The 18,131-nt window shown below is 49.5% G+C and overlaps 1 protein-coding gene across 2 annotated transcripts in view; it reads right to left on the bottom strand.

The window, feature by feature from the left end:
• EEF2K (eukaryotic elongation factor 2 kinase) overlaps positions 1–15,052 on the bottom strand; it is an 82,660-nt gene extending 67,608 nt beyond the window's left edge. The window contains exon 1 of one of the 2 annotated variants that reach the window (XM_034939879.3): positions 14,470–15,052. The gene's annotated coding sequence lies outside the window, so the exon portion shown is untranslated. Of the gene's footprint in view, positions 1–37 lie in introns of both variants that reach the window. The other variant, XM_034939880.3, reaches the window with a different exon arrangement.
• Between the last annotated feature and the right edge of the window lie 3,079 nt (positions 15,053–18,131).

The raw sequence follows: 18,131 nt of genomic DNA, 5'->3' as shown, positions 1-18,131 counted from the left end.
CTTAACACACCACCCACACATTGATTTCTATACTCACAGTTTGAAAATCAACGTGAACTACTGAGTTGGTTTCTTATCCTCTGGGCAAGACACAGTCACAGGCCTGGATCCAATGCCAGAGCCACCTGATCCTGCTTGTCACCAGAATCTTCCCTGAGCCCTGGACTGGCCTCTCCTCACTGTCAGCCGCTCCCAGCCCCAGCGCCTACTCTGCCCTGGTCAGCCCTTGGCCAGAATCCCTGCTGACCAACACGGTGTGGTGCCAGGAGCTGCCAGCAGGCCCAGCCTAGTCAGCGGCCACTGGGGGCCAGGACAGTGCCAGGAGGAGGGCCAGAACCACAGCCCCAAGCTGCAGACCTCCAGACAGTGTAGTTCGGTGGTTAAAAGCTCAGATCCAGGGCCAGGCGTGATGGCTCATGCCCGTAATCCCAGCACTTTGGGAGGCCAAGGTGGGCAGATCGCTTGAGCTCAGGAGTTCGAGGCCAGCCTGGGCAACATGGCGAAATCCTGTCTCTACGAAAAAATACAAAAATTAGCCGGGCGTGGTGGCGTGTGCCTGTAGTCCCAGCTACTCAGGAGGCTGAAGTGGGAGGATCACTTGAATCTGGGGAGGCAGAGGCTGCAGTGAATTGAGATTGTGCCACTGCCTGGGCAACAGAGCAAGACCTCATCTCAAATAAGCAAAAAACAAAAAAAAAAGCACGCTCAGATTCAGGATCTGGGCTGCTAGCGAGCAAATCTGCCTCCTTACCCAATTAATTCACGGAGCCGACTCCCTCATCTTACAGTGTGGGGAGCTCGGCCCTCGGCCATGTCCCACCACAGACCTGACGTTCTCCTCGGCCCTGGGAAATGAAGACAAGCAGCTGTGACCCTGCCTGGCACAGCGCCTTGTACACAGCAGGCACTTGATATGCATTCCAGAGCTAAGTGAGTGTCATCTGTTTTATGGCTTTTGAGTTGTCATAAATTTGCTCTTAAGGCAGCTGTGGCAAACTATCCCCCAATAGCTGTTCACTCTTTCTTCCTTGATAAGAGAACCACCGGGTTTTGGCTAAGCATGTCACGTGGCCACTCAGGATACATTTCCCAGACTCCTTTGCAGATAGATGTAAACATGTGAACAAGTTTTAGCCAATGGGATATAAGAAGGACTGTGTGCAACCATAGGGAAGGGTTCTTAAAGGGAGCGTGCCCCTTGGCTCTCCTTCCAACCTGCTGGCTGAAATGCATATGTGATTGCCGGAGCTCAAGCAGCTACCCTAGACCATGAGGCGGATGGCCCTGTGCTGAGGCTGGAAGAGCTATGAGACAAACAGAACCTGGGTCTCTTATACCATGGGACAGCATAACAATCCTGGATTCAGAAACTTCATACTCTGATAGCTAAACTTGTATAATCTACTGTAATTTTCTTTTTTCCTTTCTACTTGCTAATTTTATTTGGTAACAGTAGCTCCTTCTCTCCCATATCATAAAAAGTCACATCCTCTTTTTTGTAAAGTTTTATTTTTTGAGAAAGGGTCTTGTTCTGCTGCCCAGGCTGGAGTAAAATTGTGCAATCAGAGCTCATTGCAGCCTTGATCTCTGGGCTCAAGTGATTCTCCTACCTCAGCCTCCTGAGTAGCTGGGACTACAGGTGTATGTCACTATGCCCACCTAATTTTTTATTTTTGTAGAGACACAGTTTCACTATGTTGCCCAGGCTAGTCTCGAACTCCTGGCCTTAAGCAATCCTCCCACCTTGGCCTCCTGAAGTGTTGGGATGACAGGCGTGAGCCACTGCACCTGGCCTAAAGGTCACAACCTTTATGACAAATGGGTGCCTGGGCAGGGTCAACCTGGGAAAACTGTGGCCTCAATCCATAGTCCTAACTTGGCAGATACTCTTACATTTGCACATGAAGACTGGGTACCTGGAGGATGTTGGATTTCCCCAAACAAGCAAGGAACCTTCCTTAGCCTTTAAGTCAGTTCCAGGAGGCCTGTTCTAACACCAGGCAAGATGCCCAGCCTCCTAGGGGTCTCTATCTATCCTGGGGTTCCCTTGGCCCAAAGAAAGGATCTACTCCTGTGATAAGAATAGGACTCCAGCTGAAAGACATCAGGATTTTCTTGAAAGCTTTCTCTACCTCACTCAGGCATCCACATCTTCTCCTCCCAGTCCCTATTTCTTTTCTTTTTTCTCTTTTTTTTTTTTTTTTTAATTTTTTTGTTTGAACTCCTGCCCTCAAGTGATCCACCCTCTTTGGCCTTCCAACGTGCTGGGGATTAAAGGCATGAGCCACTGCGCCCGGCCTCCAGTCCCTATTTCTATGGAAAGGTAGTTGAGTGAGTCAGGAAGACCCAGGTTCAAGCCCCATCTCTGCCACTAACTGGCTATGTGACTTCACCTCTTGAGCCTCAGTGGGGATGCATAATTGTACTCACTCCGTGAACTCAACAGCTATTATAAAGGGACTGAGCCTTGGGTCCCAGCCAGACTTGTGACCTGGACGTCTGGCTTGTAGCAAAGCCAAGCTTCTTCAGGGGTCCTCAGGGAATACACTATTTCAGTCTCTGGCGACGGAAACCACTGTCTCACTGGGTCTCGATCTGGCAGTTACAGGGGCAGGAAACTATGCCTGCAATGCTCAGGTCAAGGCCTGCGGGTCAAGCCACAATGGCCACTGGTCCCCCTCGGGGCTCACCCTCACCCCAGGACCTGCCTTCCTACCATAGAAAGCAGGTGGAATCTTCCCACCGCCACTCCTGGGAACCAGCATCCCAAAGCCAATAACGTGGCACCCCGAGCTGGCCAATGCACACACTAGTGTACGCCCAGCACAGCACAACCCACACGCCCTTGACTACAACCACAGTGGACACAGGTGATTGATCAGCCACCTGGAATCACGCACCAGCTTCTGTGTGAGGATCTGCCTCTGCCCCACCCTCGAGTCATGTGTTCAGGAGTGTGTCACAAGATCCAGGCCTAAACCAACCACTGGGGTGCCTGGCCACAGAGATTGGCTTAGAGGTGGTCATGTGATTACAGTCAAACTATTCTAGCCCATTGCAGCAAACCTGGGGCTTTTTGCTTGAGTGACTGGAAGAGGTGATCAGCCTTTTCATGCTGAATGTGAACTTGAGAATGGGGCTGAGGCCAACACAGAACAAAGCTGATACGTGGTGGAGGGCAGAACCAGAGAAAGAGAAAAATGAATAGCGATGATGTCATTTGAGACCTGGAATCCAGATGTTCCCGAAACCAAACTACCAAGCCCAGTGTAGATTTCTGAATCAGATGATACAATAAACCCCGCCTTTTGGGGGGCAGTAGGGGAAAGGGCTATTTAGCTAGTTACAGATAGGTTTTCTGTCACATGCAATATGAAAAGCCCCAAACCAGCCAGGCACGGTGGCTCACGCCTGTAATCTCAACACTTTGGAAGGCCAAGGCAGGCGGATCACCTGAGGTCAGGAGTTCGAGACCAGCCTGGCCAACATGGTGAAACCCCGTCTCTACTAAAAATACAAAAATTAGCGGGGCATGGTGGCACGAGCCGGTAATCCCAGTAATCCCAGCTACTCGGGAAGCTGAGGTGGGAGAATTGTTTGAACCTGGGAAGCAGAGTTTGCAGTGAGCCAAGATCGTGCCACTGTACTCCAGCCTGGGCGACAGAGTGAGACTCTGTCCAAACCCAGCCAGGGTTTGGGCCATTGTATATTATTTATATATAATTTTTAAAATGCTTTAAACACCTTTTTCTTACTAGGGCCACTGTATATGATCATATAGGTGGGGTACTGCTCAACTCTAGTGAACAACTTTTGCAACTTTGCACGGGCAGCCCTACTTCCCACCCCTAGAGGCAACTACTTCCAACTATTCTCAGTGTTATCCTTAGCATCTCTCTCTCTCTCTCTATCTATCTATATATATCACTAAATAATACGCTTCCCGATTCTTTTTTTTTTTTTTTTTTTTTTTTGAGACAGGGTCTTGCTCTGTCACCCAGGCTGGAGTCCAGTGGTGCAATCTTGGCTCACCGCAACCTCTGTTTCCTAGGCTCAAGTGATCCTCCCACATAAGCCGCCGGAGTAGCTGGGACCACAGGCACACGTCACCATACCCAGCTAATTTTTGTATATTTTTGTTGAGATGGGATTTCACCATGTGCCCAGCTGGTCTCAAACTCCTGGACTCAAGGGATCCACCCATCTCAGCCTCCCAAAGGGCTGGGATTACAGGCATGAGCCACTGCACCCGGCCCTGATTATTTCTTAATTTATCTATTTTCATCCTATCTTCTGATTTCCAGGTATGATAAATGAGACTTTAGCTCTACTTCCCCTTACTACTTCCCTTCCCCACCCTATCCCTACACTGGTAGGTCTTCTTCTGGTTCCTTTATTTATTTATTACAGACGGCGTCTTGCTGTGTTGCCTAGGCTAGTCTCAAGCCCCTGGTCTCAAGTGATCCTCCCGCGTCAACCTCCCAAAATGTTGAGATTACAGGCATGAGTCACAGTGCCCAGCCATCTGGTTCCTTTACATACCATGCCAAGGACACTGTCTTATTCCACCAACTAGAAGAAGCTGAGTTTCTCACAGTTTAACACGAATTCAGAGAAGGGACAGTGTGGCTTTTGTGCTGTGAATGAGTGATAAGAAAGCAAAAGAGCTACTTATCTGCTTATCAACCTCAAAAGCTTATCAACCTCAAAAAGGCGTAATTTCTATGGAAATAAGAAAGACAAATAATGCATGTGAAAGACTGACTGCACACCAGGTGCTACACTGGACTCTCCTTTGACAATGACAAGAGCTGCTAGGTCCAGAAGTGACAGTCTACCTCTGAAAAGGCAACCTTAAGGGAGCAGAACTACACAGCGCTAGGCTGTTGAGGGCTGCACCTGGCTTGTTCTGAAGATATTTTAAACCCTAGCTGGAGTCCCGAGTTTCCTTCAGACAAGAAACAAAAACCAAAGCCCAATACAGTGGCTAACAGCTTGTGCTCTACAGCCACATGGCCAGGGTTTGAATCCTGGGCCCCACCATTAGGAGCTGGGACCCTGTCCTAGACAATAGACTTGTCAGGTGGGCTATGATATCCTAAGGTCTGCACTGCTGTCTCCATCCCTCTCCCCATACCTTGTATTGCCTTCAGTGCACAGGTGCTCAACATGAACTCAAATACCCTTCTGTTCAGTGTTTCTTTTGTTTTGAGATGGAGTCTTGCTCTGTTACCCAGGCTGGAGTGCAGTGGCGTGATCTCGGCTTACTGCAACCTCCGCGTCCCGGGTTCAAGTGATTCTCCTGCCTCGGCCTCCCGAGTAGCTGGGATTACAGGCACCCGCCACCACGCCTGGCTAATTTTTGTATTTTTAGTAGAGACAGGGTTTCACCATGTTGGTCAGGCTAGTCTTGAACTCCTGACCTCAAGTGATCCACCCGCCTCAGCCTCCCAAAGAGATGGGATTATAGGTGTGAGCCACTGTGCCTGGCTGCTCAGTGTTTATTTACTGGGGTGCAGCATTAGGAGTGATTAAGTCAAGCATCAAGCTAAGAGTTCACATCAGTGTCTTAATGTCTGCACCCCTAGCATATAATGGGTGCTCATAAACATTTATTTAAACTATTGAGAGAAATAGTACATCAGAATGAAAGGACCAATTTACAGAGTCCAGCCCATCCGTCCCTTCCTCCCTGCCATCTCAGCTTCCCAAATTTCCAAGTCCAAGAATCAATCTCCATGCACCACCAAACTCCTCACCTCCTTGCCCTTGTATCTATCTGCAGGTGCCTCTGAGGCAGGCGAATAGGGTCTGGAGGCAGGGAACCTAAGGCTGATTCAGGCTGACTTCCTAGAACTAAATCAAAAGGAAAACCCCTACTTTCCAAGCCCAAGTAACAAAAGGACCAGAGGCTACTCCCTTTGCAACCCCCAACTTACCTGCGTGGCAGATGAAAAACTGAAGTTACCTCTGATTGGTCCCTTCCCACAACCAATCAGGCTGGTGCTGGCCAAGTCCTCGTTTGTATAGGAGTCTTCATTTGTAACTTCACTTCAGCCTCTGATTGGTCGCTTTCCACAACCTATCAGACTGATCCCAGGCCATTACTTTATTTACATAGGGTGTACATCAAGTAACCAATGGGAAACCTCTAGAGGGTTTTTAAACCCCAGGCAATTCTGTAAGCAATCTGCTCGAGCCCACTCCCACCCTGTGGAGTGTACTTTTGTTTTCTGTAAATATTTGCTTTCATTGCTTTCTTTCCTTGTTTTGTTCGTGTGTTTTGTCCAATTCTTTGTTCAAAATGCCAAGAACCTGGACACCCTCCACCAGTAACACCTCTGCCTGGAATCCCTTTCCCACTCACTAGCAAAACCCTTTAATCTCTTCAAGATGCAGCTCAAATGTTGACCTCCTCCAGAAAGCCTTCCTTGTTTGTTTCTTTTGGGTTTGTTGTTGTTGTTGTTGAGAGAGTCTGGCTCTGTTGGCCAGGCTGGAGTGCAGTGGTGCAATCATAGCTCACTGCAGCCTCCAACTCCTGGGCTCAAGTGATCCTCCCACCTCAGCCTCCATTGTACCTGGGACTACAGGTGCATACCACCCACATCTGGCTAATTATGTTATTTTATTTTTATAGAGATGGGCATCTCCCTACATTGCCCAGGCTGGTCTCTTTTCTTTTTTTTTTTTTTTTTTTTTTTTTGAGACAGGGTCTCACTCTGTCACCCAGGCTGGAGTGCAATGGTGCAATCATGGCTCACTGCAGCCTCAGTCTCCCAAGCTCAAGTGATCCTCTTGCCTCTGAACTCCTGGCCTCAAGCAATCCTCCTGCCTCGACCTCCCAAAGTTGATTACATGCATGAGCTACTGCACCTGGCCTCCAGAAAGCCTTCCTTGGATAGTTCCCTCCTCTGTAAACAGGGGTCAGCTAACAGTACCCCTGCAGGGGTTGTTCTGAGGATACAATGAGATTAGGCACATGGTGTCTGGGGTAGACTTGACTCTCAAAAGTACTAGCTGCTGTTATGTCCCAATAATCCTCCAGTTCCCGACTCCCTAAATCACTTCACTCCCTACAAGCCTTCCACAAGCAAATTTCATTATAATCTGAGGCCAGACTGTCTGCGGCAGGCAGAAACATGACTCCCCTAAGATGGCTACATCCTAATCCCTGGAACCTGTGAATATGTTACCTTATATGGCAAAAGGGACTTTGCAGATGTGATTAAGGATCTTAAGATGGGAGACAGTCGTGGATTATCCTGTGAGCCCAGTGTAATCACAAGGATCCTTACAAAAAGGAGGTAGAAGGGTCAGAGTTAGAGGAAGAGATGTGACCAAAGACAGAAAGGTGTGAAGTTGCCACACTGCTGCCTTCAAAGATGGAAGGGAGGGGCCAGGAGCCCAAGGAATGAGGACAGCCCCTAGAATCTGGAGAAGGCAAAGAAACCGATTTTCTCCTGGGGCCCCAGAAGGAACACAGCCATGCTGACACCTAGATTTTGGAACTTCTGATCCCCAGGAACTATAAGATAATAAATTTGTTGTTTTAAAGCCACTAAGTAATTGAAGCAATTTGTTACAGCAGCAATTGGAAACTAACAAAGTCCTGAAGAGCGGCTCTCAACCTTGGGCAATTTTGCTCCCTCAAGGGACATTTGGCAATGTCTAGAGACATTTTTAGTTGTTGAAACTCTAGGGGTGCAACTAGCATCTAGTGGATAGAGGCCAGGGATGCTGCTAAACATCCTAAAATAAACAGAACAGTCCCCTACAGTGAAGAAGATCTGGCCCAATGTCAGTGCCGAGGCTGAGAAACCCAGCTCTAGAATGAATCTGGTGGAATTTCTTTCTTTTGTTTTTTGAGATGGAGTCTCACTCTATCACCCAGGCTGGAGTGCAGCAACTAAATCTTGGCTCACTGCAACCTCCATCTCCCAGGTTCAAGTGATTCTTGTGCCTCAGCCTCCTGAGTAGCTAGGATTACAGGTGTGTGCCACCATGCCTGGCTCATTTTTGTATTTTTAGTAGAGACAGGGTTTCACCATGTCACCCAGGCTGATCTTGAACTCCTGACCTCAGGTGATCCACCCATCTCCGCCTCCCAAAGTGCTGGGATTACAGGCATGAGCCACTGTGCCTGGCCTCTTTCTTTCTTTTTTAAGAGACTGGGTGGGTGTCTTGATCTCTCATCCAGGCTGGAGTGCAGTGGCATAATCACAGCTCACTGCATCCTTGAACTCCTGGGCTTAAGGGATCCTCCCGCCTCAGCCTCCTGAGTAGCTGGGACTACAGGCCTGTGCCACTATGCCTGGCTTATTTTAAAAAATTTTTTGTAGAGATGGTGCCTTGCCACTCCTGGACTCAAGTGATCCTCCAGCCACAGCCTCCCAAAGTGTTGGAATTACAGGTGTGAGCCACTGTGTCCAGCCTCTGGTGTAATTTTAAGGAGCCCTCCCCAACCCTCTCTTCCCCTTTTCCTTTTAAAAACAAATCTCCCCACATACCATAAAGAGACAGAGAAGGCCAGGTGCAGTGGCTCACGACTGTAATCCCAGCACTTTGGGAGGCTGAGGCAGGCGGATCACGAGGTCAGGAGTTTGAGACCTGACCAACATGGTGAAAACCCCATCTCTACTAAAAATACAAAAACCAGCTGGGTGTGGTGGTGTGTACCTGTAATCCCAGCTACTTTAGGAGGCCAAGGCAGAAGAATTGCTTGAACCTGGGAGGCGGAGGTTGCAGTGAGCCAAGATCGTGCCACTGCACTCCAGCCTAGGTGACACAGCAAGACACTGTCTCAAAAAAAAAAAAGAAAGAGACAGAGAAATCAACTTACCGATGTAAACAGCAACCTGCTGCAGAAGCCAGAGATACGTCATCATTTGCTCTGCTAAAGGCTCACAAAAATATCATTGCAGTACACTGTGTTTTCTGCATATAAAACTGTCATCGCGCAAGGGCTATTTTATTGTTTCAGGAATCGGAAAAATGCATTTTGGAATATGAAACACAAAATATCATAATTATAGCTTTGATTAGCAAAATGCACAAGGGAGCTTGAACTGTAATGTTTAATCACTTGCTGGGCACTCTCTGCCTGTCCACGGTACACTCTGTACTCCTGGTGGGTCAGCCCAGGGATACAGCACGTCTCACTTCTCACATGAACTGTGTGCCCAGCCCTCTCGGTTGCCAGACCATGTGAGTGTCTTGAACAAAAGGGGCCGTGTGTCTTGTTCCTCTGCAGCTCCCAGCCCAAAGCACAATGCCTGGCACACACCATAAATGCACAAGTGCATGCTGCATGAATGAACGAGTAAGTGAAGAAAAGCTGGCAGTTTCCTGCTGATATAATGGAGAAACAGAAGGACTTTTGGGTTGTGGCTGGGCACGGTGGTTGACCCCTGTAATCCCAGCACTTTGGGAGGCCGAGGCAGGCAGATCACTTGAGGCCAGGAGTTCGAGACCAGCCTGGGCAACATGGAGAAACCCCATCTCTACCAAAAATGCAAAAATTAGCCAGGTGTGGTGGCACACGACCTGTACAGTCCCAGCTACTTGAGAGGCTGAAGCACGAGAATCACTTGAACCAAGGAGACAGAGGTTGCAGTGAGCCAAGATTGTGCCACTGCACTCCAGCCTGGGCAGCAGGGCAAGACTCTATCCCCCCACCCCCAGACCTCCGAAAAAACAAACAAACAAAAACAAACAAAACAACCTACTGTGTTGTAACTACATAGGAGTTACTTAGTCCAATGACATGGCTGAGGTCGTAGTGGGAAAGACTGGCTCATGGAGGACCTGATAAGCACCAAAACCAGATCTAGCCAAACAAGGCCTTTGGGATGAATTCAAGTCCTGGCCCTGCCACAATCAGCTGAGGAATGCTGGGGAAATTACTTAACCTTCTGAACCTCAGCTTCTTCATCTGTAAAATTCATTTACTCAACAGAGCGGAGCAAAGTGAGCAAGGCGGAGAAGAAGTGAGAGAGGGGGCCTGAAAACCACAGGTGGCACACAGAGCTGGCTTTCCTCCAGGAATCCTTTCTCCCCTGCCTGGCCACGGACTACATTTCCCAGCATCCCTTGCAGCTAGGTAAGGTCATGTGACTGCATTCTGGCCAATGAAAGAAGAGCACAAATAACTTGTACCATTTCTGAGCCCATCCAGCAGCCCATTTTCCATACCCTGGTTGGCTTCCTCTCCACTGTGATCCTGCCCAGAACAGATTGGTAGCATTTCAGTATCACTTACAAAGCACTTGCTACATAACTCCTCCCAGCTCCCTAGAAGGCATGCACTCCTTCCTCCTCGGGCTGTGAACATGCTATGCCCTCTGTCTGGTACACACCCCAGCCTGTCCTCCCTACTCATCCCCTGGCCAACTTGACTGCTCATCCCTCAGGTCTCAGCTTAGATATCACCTCCTTCATGAAGCCTCCCCTGAACCTCAGGAGTTAGTCGCTCTTAGCTTCATTCTACAGATGAGAAAACTAAGGAACAGAGAGGTTATGTGACTTGTCCCAAATCACATGACTAGAGTTGGGTTTGAAGCTGGTGCGGGCTGAATCCAGAGCTTTCAATGCAGTCATCACTTCCTTAACCAGCGCTTCTAAAAGTATGGGACCAGCTGCCGCAGCAGCCACTGCAGCAGCCTCACCTGGCAACTTGCTGGTAATGCAAATTCTCAAGCCTCACTACAGACCTACTAAATTAAACTCTGGGGATGGGTCCAGCAATCAAAGTGTAAGCAAGTCCTGCTGGGGATGCTGATGTGCACTGAAGTTAGAGAAACGCTGGCCTAGGGCAATTTTCCGCAGTTTAGCCACCTACTTCCGGGTGCTTCCTCTGGCTTGCTAGTCCTTGCTAGAGCTCGAAAGCTTCACAGCTGGAGAACAGAACGCCATCCACCTTCTGACTCTGGAGCCATTTGAGACGCTTCTCTAGGAGTCCCACAGCCCTGGGACTTTGGGGGTTGTAGGGGGCACTGTTATTTTCTGCTTTATCATCAGCGTGTTAGTGACTCACTCCTTCCTTTGTCTGAAGCCTTCTTATGGTTGGGCACGGCTCATGCCTGTGATCCTAACACTTTGGGAGGCCCAGACAGAAGAATTGCTTGAGCCCAGAGTTCAAGCCCAGCCTGGGCAACAGAGCGAGACCCCATCTCTACACTAAAATTAAAAGTTAGCCAGGCATGGTGGTAGCTCATGTCTGTAGTCCCAGCTACTTGGGAGGCTGAGGCAGGAGGATCACTTGAGCTGAGGAGTTCCAGGCTGCAGTGAGCTGTGACTGTGCCACTGCACCGCAGCCTGGGTGACAGAGCAAGATCCTGTCTCAAAACAACAACAAAAAAGAAGCCTCCTTGCTTGTGCTCATCAGCCTTGGCTGCAAGAATTTGATCCAGCAACACTTTAAGGCCCAAGCCGCTTTCATCCCAGGTGGAGACAAGGTCATCGCTCTAACCACCTTCTAGGAGCCTTCTCAGTTCATCAGGGTAAGAACCTGCAGCTTTCAGGTCAACAGAACCAATCTCCCTCAACAAAAAACACTGATTCTTTTAAATTAGTTCAACCTGACGCTATTACTTTGTCTATAGCCCTGATCATTCAGTTGTTCTGCTTCAGGTGTAAGAACTGGACCAGAAATAGTGAATCCCGGAGAACGAGCTTGAACAAGTCCAAGCTTCTGCTGTTCACTCTTGGCTTTCTTCACACAGCTCCCAGAGTCCCGGCAACCAGATGCCAACCCTGCCAAAAACTGGACAAGACTGCTTTGGGGACTCTCCCCACAGCAAGATAACAACCCTAAAGACATCCTTCCTGGGTGGGCATGGTGGCTCACGCCTGTAATCCTAGCACTTTGGGAGGCGGGTGGATCACTTGAGGTCAGGAGTTTGAGACCAGCCTGGCCAACACAGTGAAATCCCATCTCTACTAAAAATACAAAAATTAGCTGGGCACGGTGGCATGCGCCTGTAGTCCCAGCTCATACTCAAGAGGCTGAGGCAGGAAAATCACTTGAATCTGGGAGGCAGAGGTTGCAGTGAGCTGAGATCACACTACTGCACTCCAGCCTGGGCAACAGAGGAAGACTCCATCTCAAAAACAACAAACACTCCCTCTGGCTTGTGGCTCTGCCCTCCTCTAGGCCTTCAAAGTCGCCTTGACTTGTCCAACAAATAAAGAATGAGAGGTCTTTAGGGTCGAGGCTTGAAATGGACACACTCACATTTCATCAGCCAAAACTCAGCTGTGTGGCCCTACCGAATGGTAAGGAAGCCTAGGAAAATTCATCCAGGGAGCACCCCAGGAGGACGAGAACATGGGTACTGGTGACCCATAGCTTTCTCTGCCACATAATACAGTAAAATGTTTTAAAAGCAAATCAGAGATTTTTTTTTTTTAAATAGAGACCGGGTTTCACCCTGTCAGCCAGGCTGGTCTTGAACTCCTGGGCTCAAGCAATCCTCCCGCCTCAGCCCCCCCCAAAGTGGCTGGGATTACAGTGTGAGCTACCACACCCAGCCAGTGATATATCCTTAATCAGCCAAAAAGTACTGTACAGTTACAAAAAGCACAAGAAAAACAAATTGGTGGATCTTTTTTATTTTTTGAGACAGAGTCTCGCTTTGTTGCCCAGTCTAGAGTGCAGTGGTGCAATCTCAGCTCCCTGCAAACTATGCCTCCTGGGTTCAAACGATTCTCGATTCTCCTGCCTCAGCCTCCCGAGTAGCTGGGATTACAGGCTCATGCCAACATGCCCAGCTAATATTTGTATTTTTAGTAGAGATGGGGGCTCCCCATGTTGGCCAGGCTGGTCTCAAACTCCTGACCTCAAGTGATCCACCTTCCTCAGTCTCCCAAAGTACTGAGATTAAAGGCCTGAGCCACCACGCCCCTGGCCCAAAACACCGGTAGCTCTTAGAATGTACACCGATGATTATGTGTAAACTGTGACCACTTCAGTTCTGTCTTCTGGCCTCCCCATTCCCTGCAGAGGGTAAGAACTTCGGACCCCACCCCCTTCTTTGAGAATGGGGGCTGAGAGGAGGGCGGATGCCAATCCCAGCCATGTTACACTGAAATTCATGTCGTTGAGAGGTTTTACTGTAGTTGTTGAATTAATAGCTGAACAAAGGAATGAACATCGGGTGCTGTGGAGGCCACACAGAAGGAAGACACCTGCATACGCCATCTCTGAACTCTACCTCCTTCCACCTGCCTCTTCCCCAGCTCAGCTTAAACAGCACCTGCTACAGGAAGCCTTCCCCCATAACCCTCTCCCCTTTACACACACAGTGGGCATTCTCAGCTCCCACCTGCTTGCTCTGTATTCCCATTTACTCCATCTCGCTTTTTAGAATCTGTTTATGTGACTGGCCTCCTCTTAGGGAGCTTCTGTGGGCCTGGGGATCACTCTGATCCTCGGTTTCCTCCTCGCTAAAAACATTAGGATAGACTACGTGACTCAATTCGCTGTGACTTCACAGCCTGTCCAGGGCCCTCAACCATAGGGCTCTTGGCCATCAGATGTCTCCCGGGGCCATAGACCATGACACTGTGTGCCAGGCACTGTTCCAAGCACCTGACATATACATACTCATCTACTCTTTCCAAGGATACTAAGTGGTAGATACTAATACTGTACCCATTCTACCGATGAGAAAACCGAGGGCCAGAGAGCATAAATGAGCTAGAATTCCAACCCAGGACTCCAGCCCTAGTGTTTCCTGCTTTCCTGGCTGAAGAAGCACCCACCACCGAGGTCCCAGAGGTCGGGCTCCCTGGGACCGTCTCCCTGGGCAGATCTCACTTCCCCATGCGGCCCATCTGTTGTCACACTCAGGGCGCAGCTGGGCTGGTTCCCCGAAATCCCCCAGGCGCGCGCAAAAGGATCTAGGCCGGGGCTTACCCGGGAGGCCCCCACCCCCGCGCGGCCACCGGCTTATTAATGCCCAGCCCCTTGGCACACATGTCAGCAGCGCCTGCCAACAAACTCCCGCAGCCAACAATGCAGCAAGGGCGCGTCTACACAGTCCTGGAGGTTCCGGGAATTCGGGCTGACGCAGGCCTCTAGTTCAGGGAAAAGGTGGGGGATGCGGCTCTGAGCCCTGCAGGGCACAGGAAGGCAGCGATGCGCCCACACTCTAGGGGCCCCGAGGGCGGAGGCCCCCAAACTCTCTGTCACTTGCAGCCAGATCACCGCCCATTGCTTGCCAATTGCTTTCCATATCCACATCGCCTTTAATCCGCACAACTTCCCCATTTCTCCAAAGCAAGCACTGAGCCCCAGAGAGTTTAACAACCAGAGGAGAAGCGCCCCCACACTCTCCTTCCATGCCTTCTCCGGCCCCATTCCCAAGCCCAGACCCAGCACGCTCCAGACGCCAGCTGCACCCGGGCGCACAGGCCTGCAGCGCGGGCTCCCAGCCCCCCACAGCCTTGCCGGCCGCGGTCCACACCTACCTCCCTCGGGCAGACAGGCGCGGCAGCCGCTGCCCACGGCCGCGAGGGTCCAGAGGAGTTGGCAGAGGCTCGCGGCCCGGAGCTCCAGGGTGCAGGGCGGGCGGGCCCCCCGAGAGTGCCGGGGAGCGGAGAGCGGGGAGCGCTAGCGGCGCTCCGGGCAAGCAGCTGGGGCCACGCGGGGCAGATGGACCGATCCCAGGGCGCGCGGGGCAGTTGGAGTGATCCCAGGAAGGGCGCAGGGGCCGTTGGGACGATCCCGGGATGTGGGAGCGCGTGCCAGGGGGGACTCGCGTGCAGGCGACAGCGAGCGGGACTCGGGTGGCTGCAGGGCCGGGAGTGCGGGCGCTCGATCCAGGAAGGAGGGGAGCTGAGGCTGAAGCTGGGGCTGGTCTAGGTTGAGCAGAAGCGGGCGGGCAGGGGCGGGGCTGGCCTGGCGGGAGCACGGCGTGGCGCTCACGTGGCCGCCCCCAGGTGGCCATCACAGCGCCTGCAGCCGCCTAGCGGGCCTCCTGGCTCCGGCGCTGGCTCCCAGCCCCAGGTGCAATGGTTAGCGCTAAGTCTTGGCTCCCCCTGCTGAGTACACAGTGTCCGGTTCTCCCGCTCAAGGCTGGCCTAGCATCCGGCAGCGAGGGGGCAATTCGAGGGAGTGACCAACTTCCGTCCTCTCCCGCCTCGCCATTCTCGCCTGCTTCTCGCTTAGTTCCTGTATTCCTGTCCTTTCCAAAATCATTAGTGATCCAAGCCCATCGCTTGTTTGTATATATCTCTATCCATAACCTTAAAATATTTTTTATCGGAAATACTTTGTTTTTCCTGATTTCTGCTTTGTAAAAACAGGCACGTATGACGATTGCAATTATTTGTGTAGTTTTAAAATTAGTATCTCCTTTAGTTATTCCTAACTCTTGACACAGGGCCTGGGTGGCACACAGTAGATGCTTAATAAATACCTGTGGCATGAGTGGTAGAGTGGCTAAGGTATAAAAAAGAAAACGAATTAAAACTAATAGCTACTGTGAACACTTTAATATTAGGTCCTTCCAGATACTTTGTTAGTGAAATTTTAGAAATTTCACACATTCTAGATAGAAAAGTAGTAACAATGACATGTTTTGAGGGATTTCTCTCATTCCATCTTCCCAGCACTTTGGGAGGCCGAGGCCGGCAGATCACCTGAGGTCAGGAGTTCGAGACCAGCCTGGCCAGAACGGTGAAACCCTGTCTTTAGTAAAAATACAAAAAAGCAGCCGGGCGCGCCTGTAGTCCCAGCTACTCTGGAGGCTGAGGCACGAGAATCGCTTGAACCCTGGAGGCAGAGGTTGCAGTGAGCCGAGATCGCGCCACTGCACTCCAGCCTGGGTGAAGGAGTGAGACTCCGTCGCAAAAAAACAAAAACAAAAAAAGAAAAAAGAACAAAACTGAGGCTTATAGAGATAATGACATGCCCCAGGTGAGGCAGCTAGAAAAGGCAGAGCCAGCAGTAAATCCAGACTTCTCTGATTTCAAAGTTCAGGCTCTCCAAAGAACTTTTTTCCTTATTTATAAACCCCAAAGAGAGTAAACTCCAGCTTTTGGCAAGAGACAAAATTGCACCTGGAATTCTGACCCTGGGGCCGTCAGGCAGGAAGGGAAGATCAAAGATGCTGAACTAGTCTGTCCAAGCCCAAAGCAAGATTGGAAAAAAAAAAAAAAGACGCTACTGCTTAAAGCTCTATGGCCCTTGGGCAAGTTATTTTACTTCTCTGAGCCTCTGTCATTTTTGTCTGCCCAGCAGGAGTGTCCTTCTTTGCATTAGCGTCTTGGTTAGTCTTCAGGGAACCAGTTCACCCTATTCTCAATTCAGGAAAATAGCCCTCCCCACTCCCCTGGCTCCAAAAATGGACACATGACCAGACCTGGCCAATTAGCATATTTCATCCCTTCAGCCTCATTGATTGGTTCAGGGATGAGCATGTGATCCAAGTTAGGCCAGTGAAATACTAATCTGGGCCTTTTATAGTAACCACAAAAAGAGAATGTCTCTTTTCCAGGGAGTTGAGCAGATAGGATGTAATAGTAGAGTTTCTGAGCATTAATTCTTATGGCAAATATTTATTAAGCTCCTCTTGTGTGCCAAATATGGTGCTAGGAATTGGGGGAAACACTTGCCTTCAAGGAGATGTCTACTGCGGTAAAATAAAATTACTCAAGGCCGGGCAAGGTGGCTCACACATGTAATGTCAGAGCTTTGGGAGGCCAAGGCAGGAGGATCAATGGGGCCAGGAGTTCAGAACCAGCCTGGGCAACATAGCAAGACCCCTGTCTCTAAAATAAAACATTAAAAAAAAAAAACAACCCAGGTATGGTGGTGTGTGCCTGTAGTCTCAGATACTCAGGAGGCTGAGGCAGGAGGATCCCTTGGGCCCAGCAGTTTGAAACTGCAGTGAGCTATGATCATGCAGTGCACTTCAGCCTGGGCAACAGAGTGAGACCCTGTCTCTAAAAATTAAACAAATAAATGAAAAAGGCCAGGCTCAGTGGCTCACGCCTGTGATCACAATACTTTGGGAGGCAGGCAGATTGCTGGAGCTCAGGAATTCGAGACCAGCCTGGGCAACATAGTGAAACCTCAACTTTATAAAAAAAATACAAAAATTAGCCACATGTGGTGGCTTGCATCTATGGTCCCAGCTACTCAGGAGGCTGAGGTGGGAAGAACACTTGGACCTGGGAGGCAGAGTTTGCAGTGAGCCAAGGTCCCGCCACTACACTCTAGCCTGAGGGACAGAGTAAGACCTTCTCTCAAAAAACAAAAACAAAAACAAACCACAAACAAAAAAGAAAGTGAAAAGACAATCAGAGAATGGGGAAAAAATATTTGCAAATCATATCTGATAAGGGATTTGCAGCTAGAATATATAAAGAATTGTTACAACTCAATAATAAAAGATAAATACTCCAATTTAAACATGGGCCAAAGATTGGAATAGACATTTCTCCATAGAAGATATACAAATGGCCAATAAGGACATGAAAAGGTGCTCAACGTCATTAGCCACTAAGAAAATGCAAGGCCAGTCACGGTGGCTCATGCCTGTAATCCTAGCACTTTGGGAGGCCAAGGTGGGATGATGGTGTGAGCCCAAGAGCTCCAGATCAGCAAAGGCAACATAACAAGACCCTCATCTCTACAAAAAAAAAAAAAAAAGAAAAGAAAAATTAGCCAGGCTCGGTGGTGTGTGCCTGTAGTCCCAGCTACTCGACAGGCTGAGGTGGGAGGATAGCTTGAGCCCAGGAGTTGGAGGCTGCAGTGAGCTATGATTGCACCACTGCATTCCAGCGTGGGTGACCAAAAAAAGCAAGTCAAAACACACTCACTACCCACTAGCATGACTATAATCAAAATCGCAGATAATAGCAAGTGTTGACAAGGATGTGGAGAAACTAGAACCCTCATACACTGCTGGTGGGAATGGAAAGCAGTTTGGCAATTCTTAAAAAAAATTAAACATGAAGTTACCATATAACCCAGCAATTCAAATCCTAGCAGAAATGAAAACATATGTCCACACAAAAACTTATACAAAATGTTCATGGGAATATTATTCATAATAGGCAAAAGGTGAAAACAATCCAAATGACTGATGAATGCATAATTAAAATGCAGTAGGCCAGGCGGTGGC

The sequence above is a fragment of the Pan paniscus genome, chromosome 18 (genome assembly GCF_029289425.2).
Source record: "Pan paniscus chromosome 18, NHGRI_mPanPan1-v2.0_pri, whole genome shotgun sequence".
NCBI classification, from domain to species: domain Eukaryota; kingdom Metazoa; phylum Chordata; class Mammalia; order Primates; family Hominidae; genus Pan; species Pan paniscus.
The sequence above is the reverse complement of the archived record's forward strand: the minus strand, read 5'-3'. Positions and strand labels throughout refer to the sequence as shown.